This window comes from Aphelocoma coerulescens, chromosome 1, assembly GCF_041296385.1.
Source record: "Aphelocoma coerulescens isolate FSJ_1873_10779 chromosome 1, UR_Acoe_1.0, whole genome shotgun sequence".
NCBI classification, from domain to species: Eukaryota; Metazoa; Chordata; class Aves; order Passeriformes; family Corvidae; genus Aphelocoma; species Aphelocoma coerulescens.
The window spans coordinates 50,710,952-50,717,544 of NC_091013.1; the positions used below are offsets into that span (position 1 = coordinate 50,710,952).

The 6,593-nt window shown below is 38.2% G+C and overlaps 1 long non-coding RNA gene across 1 annotated transcript; it reads left to right on the top strand.

Moving 5' to 3' along the window:
- Positions 1–4,405: 4,405 nt before the first annotated feature.
- Positions 4,406–5,930, top strand: LOC138118637 (uncharacterized). Its single transcript, XR_011155238.1, has 3 exons — positions 4,406–4,499; positions 4,948–5,110; positions 5,568–5,930. It is a non-coding gene; the product is annotated as an uncharacterized lncRNA (long non-coding RNA).
- The last annotated feature ends 663 nt before the right edge of the window (positions 5,931–6,593 follow it).

The following is a 6,593-nucleotide window of genomic DNA, read 5'->3' on the forward strand; positions in this document are numbered from 1 at the left end:
GGTGGAATGCGCTGAAATGCACCCCGAAATGCACACTGATGATAGATTGCGTATACAATTTATAGGCCTTGCAAATTAGCATATCTATCAAAGCTTCCCCAGTGAGAGGCTCGAATGAACCCTCCACCCCGAGGAATTCCCCCTGGATGGGCATATCTTAGTTTACAGGATGTTCTAGGGGAGACCTTGGTTTCTCAGGATAGCATAGGGCTTTCTGGCCTCCAACTGCGAGGCTTCCAGGATGTTTGGTCTCCTGCCTTAATGGAATATTGGGTCTAAGCTAAATTATCAGACTTAAGGAATTACAAATATGCATGCTAAAAGTACTGGGGATACATAAGAGCTATATAAAAGGGTATATAAAAGATATATCTATAAAAAAAGGCAAAAAGTCATCATGGCATCAAAATGAGGGTGTCAATAAGTTGCCCATCATCTCCACCTTCTGTCAGTAACTTCCAGAAAGTGTTAATTCAGTTTCTAACTAGAGTGTGCTGTCAGGCCTAGGCAGAAAGGAAGGAAGGAGCAGTGCTGAAGGATAGGATTCTCCCTCAAATCTTTGCTTTGAATCCTTTTTTTAGCAATTCTTACACTTGTGTCAGTGGAACATTTTGCCTTCAGAAGTGTATTACCAAAAGTATACATAGAAAGTAAATATATAATCTTACATTTGGATTTATGAAGCACTCAGACTGCTCAACGGAAACAGGAAGAAGAAAGCTTTATGAATGTTACTCACTACACCTCTGAAGATAATCAGAAATCAGGTCTGGGTTGCCTCCAACGCCTCTGCCTCTGAACTACACCTAATCCTACATCCTCAAATGATTCTGACTAAAATTCCATTTTACCGTGAATAAACATTTAACCCTTTGAACACTCCTTTTTATTGCAAAGACTTTCCTTTCTTCTCACTTTCCTTGTTTGTTTGTCAGAGAGGAGCCTGTTTGTCCTATTTGTTCTCTTCTCTCCTTCCCCATCAAGTATTAAAATGTTAATTTTTTTCCTATTGGAAAAAATACTGAAATCCTACAGCAGATCCCCTTTCACTCTCACCTTGTCTAAACTGATTTCTGCTCCAAATTTGCTTTATTCTACACCATCTTGTGTCCTAGATTCTATGGGCTGTTGGCAGTTGCCTTCAGTTATATCTTTTAATCTTACTCTGTCACTCATTTAAACTGCTATTTCTGACTTATCTCGCTCACCTGTCATTTACTTCAATCCCTCGACTTCAATTCCTTCCTTTTTTTTCCTTAGTGAGGCAACTTAGACACTCATCATGTCAGCTCTCGATTTAACAGAAAACCCAAAAAGAAACAGATACACAAAGGACTAAACTGCTCTGCTATGTTTGTACATACTAAATTACTTAAATGGAGAAAAGTTATTCTAAATGTGAGAAGAACTGAGATCTCAGTCTCAAGTGTGCCTATTGGAGCACTTTGAAAATGGTAAAGGCAGACGAGATCAAAAGGCTCAGTGGAGAAGAATATGTAACTGGGTACTTGTACTCTTTTTTTTCCTCTCAAGAGACAGTGATGTTTTGAAATGCAAACACTGAAAGGAAATGAAATAAAGTTTTTTTCAGCAATAGTTTTGGAATTGCATGAAACTTCATAATCTTTCCTTACTTTAATACTGGGTTTAGAAGAAGACAGCTTTCAAATGGATTAATGTAGACATAAAATCGAATGCAGAAAACTTTTGAAGCTTCCCAAATCTCTCCTCAACACTTTTCTGCTCACAGTTTAATGTAGACTAGTACATCATACATCATGGCAAGTGCTGTGAAAGTCAAACTCCTCAAGAAACTCACAGGCCTTAGCAGCTAATTCATTAAATCTACTGGTTTAAATGCCATACTAATGAACCATAAGCAAATTTTAAAATGCAAGGGCTATATACTAAGCAAAATAACTCAAAAGCAGTACATAACTTATCAATCTAGGCTTTGCAGTACAAAGTCAGGAAATTATTCTTCTGATAGCCTTATTTTAATTTAGAGAAGTGTAATTCTGAATGTTGCTGTCCATCCTTCAAAAAAACATGACATGGACCCAGCTTAGTGAAAATAAATAATTTCATAAAATATCATTCAATCTTTGCTCACTTGTCACCTCAAGGCCATAGTGCTGATATTTGCAAGTACTTATGATGGCAGCTGAGACATACAGACATTTAACAAATGGTCCTTCCCTATTCTGGCAGCAGCTTTTGTAAGAGCTTTGGAGATCTGCAGAACAAAAAGGTGCACAATGATGATTTTTCTTTCCCAGTCTCTCTTGCCTTTGGATCGCATGCAGAAATTGCATCGTGCAGAGCAAAAGGAAAACACCTTCAATATGTATATAATAAGCAAAGCAATAGACAAGCCAACATGGCAGGATACTACATTTTTGACACTAGGCTGCCTGACAGCCTGTGAAGATACTTTCTCACACACTTTCAGCTCCCAGCTCTGATCTCGCACATCATTTTGTGTTTTTACTTGATGCAGAATGGTCAATGGCATGAATTACAACCCAGAAATTACAATGTATCCGTTACAAGAGCAGTTTAAAGCATTCTGTATTTAATTCTCAGTGACAGCCAAGGACACAGGAGAAACCCAAACCCTCCAAAGCATTTACAAAACAAAACCATACGAAACCTAACACCAGCATGAGTTATTTTACATACTGAAGAGGTTCTTAAATGGTTCTTAGGGTTACTGCAACTATGGTCAATTTATTATGTTGAAAGCACAGCAATCCAATGGAGATTCAGAATGCTGAATATGGATTACATTCAACTTGCAGCTGATACTCAAAAAAAGTGTCAGTATACAGTTCATACCCTAAAATCCACTGCAATAAGGAGCCAATATATACTCTGCAGGATATTGTGGCTCAGGATATTTATTTCATATGTTTATGTGCCACTCATTTCCCCCACATCTGTATCCAGCAGTAATGAATCCCTGGCAGTTACTTGGTACTAGTGCTTGGCAGATATGGATGCTGCAGGCCCATCTAGGACAGTAGGATCAGAGTCCAGCTCTGTGCAGAAAAATTCAGAGCATAGGCAGTTGCTTGTTAGGGTTTTACGTCATTTCTACCCATGCAGAAAACATGGCTGTAACATGAGTATTGCACTGAGTAGTGGTTTGAAATTTTCTTCATATGTTGATTTTAAAAAGATTCCAAAGAAGTGACAGTCACAGTCTAGATTTACACCCACTGCTTTTCTTAGTTTCCTTTTTCAGACCCATTGGAAACCACACATGGAGGTCCCCCCTCACCCTAAGACACAGATTAAACAGCACCACTGCAAATAAAGCAAAAAGACTGTGGAAAATAAACACATTGTTTCTAAGGCTGGACAAAAAAACCATGTAGAGACAGACTGACTTAAATCAGCCTGAAAGAGCAGAAAGACAAAAAGACTCTGCTGTACTGAGAGTCTTCTTGAAAACAGCTTTGCAGCAGAAACGCAGAGATATCCCATTATTCTTCACCAGCTGTCAGAAAGTTCACCCACAGACAGCCAGTGCCTAAACAAGGAGAAGTCATTAAAAATCAAATTTGTACAAAGTGGGACAAGGTGGGTTATGGCAAGGATTTAAAGGAAACTTTTTGACTCAGATCTACTCTCTCAGAATTTAGACTTTGAAAAAAGGGAAGGGTATGGTTGGCTTTGCTTTAAGACATCTACAGAAATAGATGGGTTTTAAGCAAATGGCATATTCCCCAGCACTGTGGCAGCCTAAGACAGGGGGCCTGCAAAAAAAACTTACATTAAACAAAAAGACAACTAACCTTAATATCTAAAATGTGCCAAATGAAGGTAAGGAAAACAAGCTGTCCACAGCCTGGAGAGTAAAGAGGTGTTTCGTACCTTCAGCCTTGCTGAGGTAAGATGTTGATTTCAGTCTTACTGAAATCAGTGAAAATATTTGCAGTCACTTTGAGGGAGCTGTGTATTAAGCTTTCCTTTACTACAGCATAAAATCTAACATGTTTAGCAATGATTAGTACCTTACTCATTAATTAAAAAATTCCCTAGGATATATCCATGTAAAGACAAACAAATGAAAAGTTAATTTCTAATATCCTTCTAAAAACTTCATGGCAACTCCTGGTTTTGCCAGAGAAGGTTTTTCATGTTGCTGCCTGCTCTGAGCTTCCTCTCCCCCTCCCAAAGACACGTGCTCCTGCCATGTGCTCCGAGCTCCTTTGTTCTAAGCGGGGCAAAACCAAAAGTAACTCAGACTCTTTAGCAGTGTCCGATTGGCCGCTCACCCCGGGTCTGCCCCCAGTCCTCCCCTTTCCCCTTCTCCGAATAAAAGAGAGGATCGAGGGAGGCCGTGCCCTCTCTTGGCTCAGCTATCTTCCTGTGAGCACCTCTTGTTGTCTGTCTCATTTGAAAGCTTCTAACTGCAGGGAATTGAGCGGGCAGGGAGCTATATTTCTCCCTCTTTGCTTCTGCTGATGGTATTTGCTTTGCAGCTGATACAGGTACCGATTTTAGAGCTATTAAAGTGCTAGATCGTCCGTGCTACCTCTCGAGGCTGCTCGAGGCTTTCTAAGGCATTAAATCACTAGCCTAGCTGGTAAAAAGCTGAAAAGATACCTTCCACATTTTCAGGTTTCTTTTGCTAATAAACCAATACAGAATTTAAATATAAACCATACATACCATATTGAATTGCTTGCTCCAAACATGAAGATTTAAGAGGGTAGGCTATTCCCAAATAACATCAAAAGATTATTAGTGAGTGTGAATAATTTGATTAATAATGACAAAATAATAGTAAAGGACAATTAAAAATCGGAAATGTCTTCAGTCCCACCCCCAAAGAGATTAGCTATTACCTGGTTCAAAACATGTGCAAAGTAATGTGCACAGATTTCTCTGGTCTGCAATCTTAGTAAATTTGCTGTCTTTCAAACTTTAACACCTGAGATCACTACAGGAGAAATCTCAAGAAGGAGATGGGAAAGGAGACAAAGGAGATATCCAGGATCTTACAGCCAAAGCAGCAACTGAAATCATTGTGTTTAACGCTGGTGATGATTACTTTGAAGTGGAAAATTAAAAGCAGAAACAAGTGCTCCAACCCACCACTGTAAGCAGTGCCCTCTGCATGCTCCCAAATAGACCAAATCCTTTTGTGCTCTTCATCCATTTGCAAGTGCCCTAAAACAAAAGGGATAACTTGCAGTGATGACCCTCATTCAGCTGCTGGGCTTGCTATGGCTTGGATTGCTTGAAGCCTTCAGTTCTGTGTACCAAAGGGGGAAATGAAACATCAACAGAAAATTTGCTTCTTACCTCCTTCAAGTATCAAAAGAAATCTCTCCAAGAAGAAAAGGCATTTTTCCCCTAATCATTCTAAGTTGGAGTCTGGATAGTTTATGAAGAGAACTCCATGTTGTGGATTACCTCAAAAATGATAGTACTCATTTTCCTTTCAGTCTAATATTTCTGCAGAAGTAGTTCCATGTATGCATAATTATGTATATTTATATTATTTTAAAAGCTTTTTAAACACAATTTATTGTATTTTTACTTCTTTTTTTCAGAGGTGAGAAGGAGCAGTAGCAGCCTGCCTTTGTGAATCGTGAGTAGAGTTATACCAAAACTGTCCCGTACCTCAGAAACGTCTCCTGACATTACATCATCTAACTTTAAAGGCCTAGCTGGAGAGTCCTGACTCCTCAATCAGTGAAGGAAGAAAAGCATCTGGAAAGCATCTAAAGAGAGAGGCAAATGTATATGCAATCCCAGTAGTTCAAATTACTCTCTGGAGTTAACTCTTGCCATGGCTCTGCAAGGAATTTCAGCTTTTAACCTAAATTGAGTAACTAAAATATTCTTACTGTAAATGTCGAGAATACCTTCACAAGATCCCAAACATCAGTTCCCAGCTTTCCTTCCTGATTATGGAGAAGATCAGATAAGCCAGTTAAATTGCCCCTTTTTTTTTCCTAAAAAAAATAAATCGTTTATCTTCCTGAATAGCCACCTGTGAGTTAATATGTATAATTATTCAGTATGTCATAATCAGAAACTGATAAGACATATAATCTTTTTTGTAGAAGTAACTTAATAGACAAACATTTGGGATCAGTGGTGTGTACTGGTTTGGGGTATTTTTTTAAAAACTGATTCATATAGTCAAGGCCAGAAAACATGATTGCATTTATTTAGTCTACTTTAATGAGCAATAGGGGAATATAGAACAGAACAGAATCTAGAAGAACAGCCACTATTTAGCAAATCATTCAGAAAAATTCCTAATATCTGACAAAACCAGGGGATTGGAAGCAAATCTGGAGACAAAACCCATTTCTATTTTGGCTTGTATGGAAGGTTGTATGTGTAGTACTTAAATAGTAAATTAGCCAAACAAGTATTTAGGAATTTTTTTTTAAACTTGGTTCATTCATATGTTTGAACTTTTAGTATCTGCTCTAGACATACATTCATGAAGTTCATAAAATGTTTATTAACAAAACTGAGGAGATGGAGAGCTTTTGCTCCATGCTGTAAAATTAAAATTCCATATTAAATATCATTTTACTATCAAATGGACCATAAACCACCCA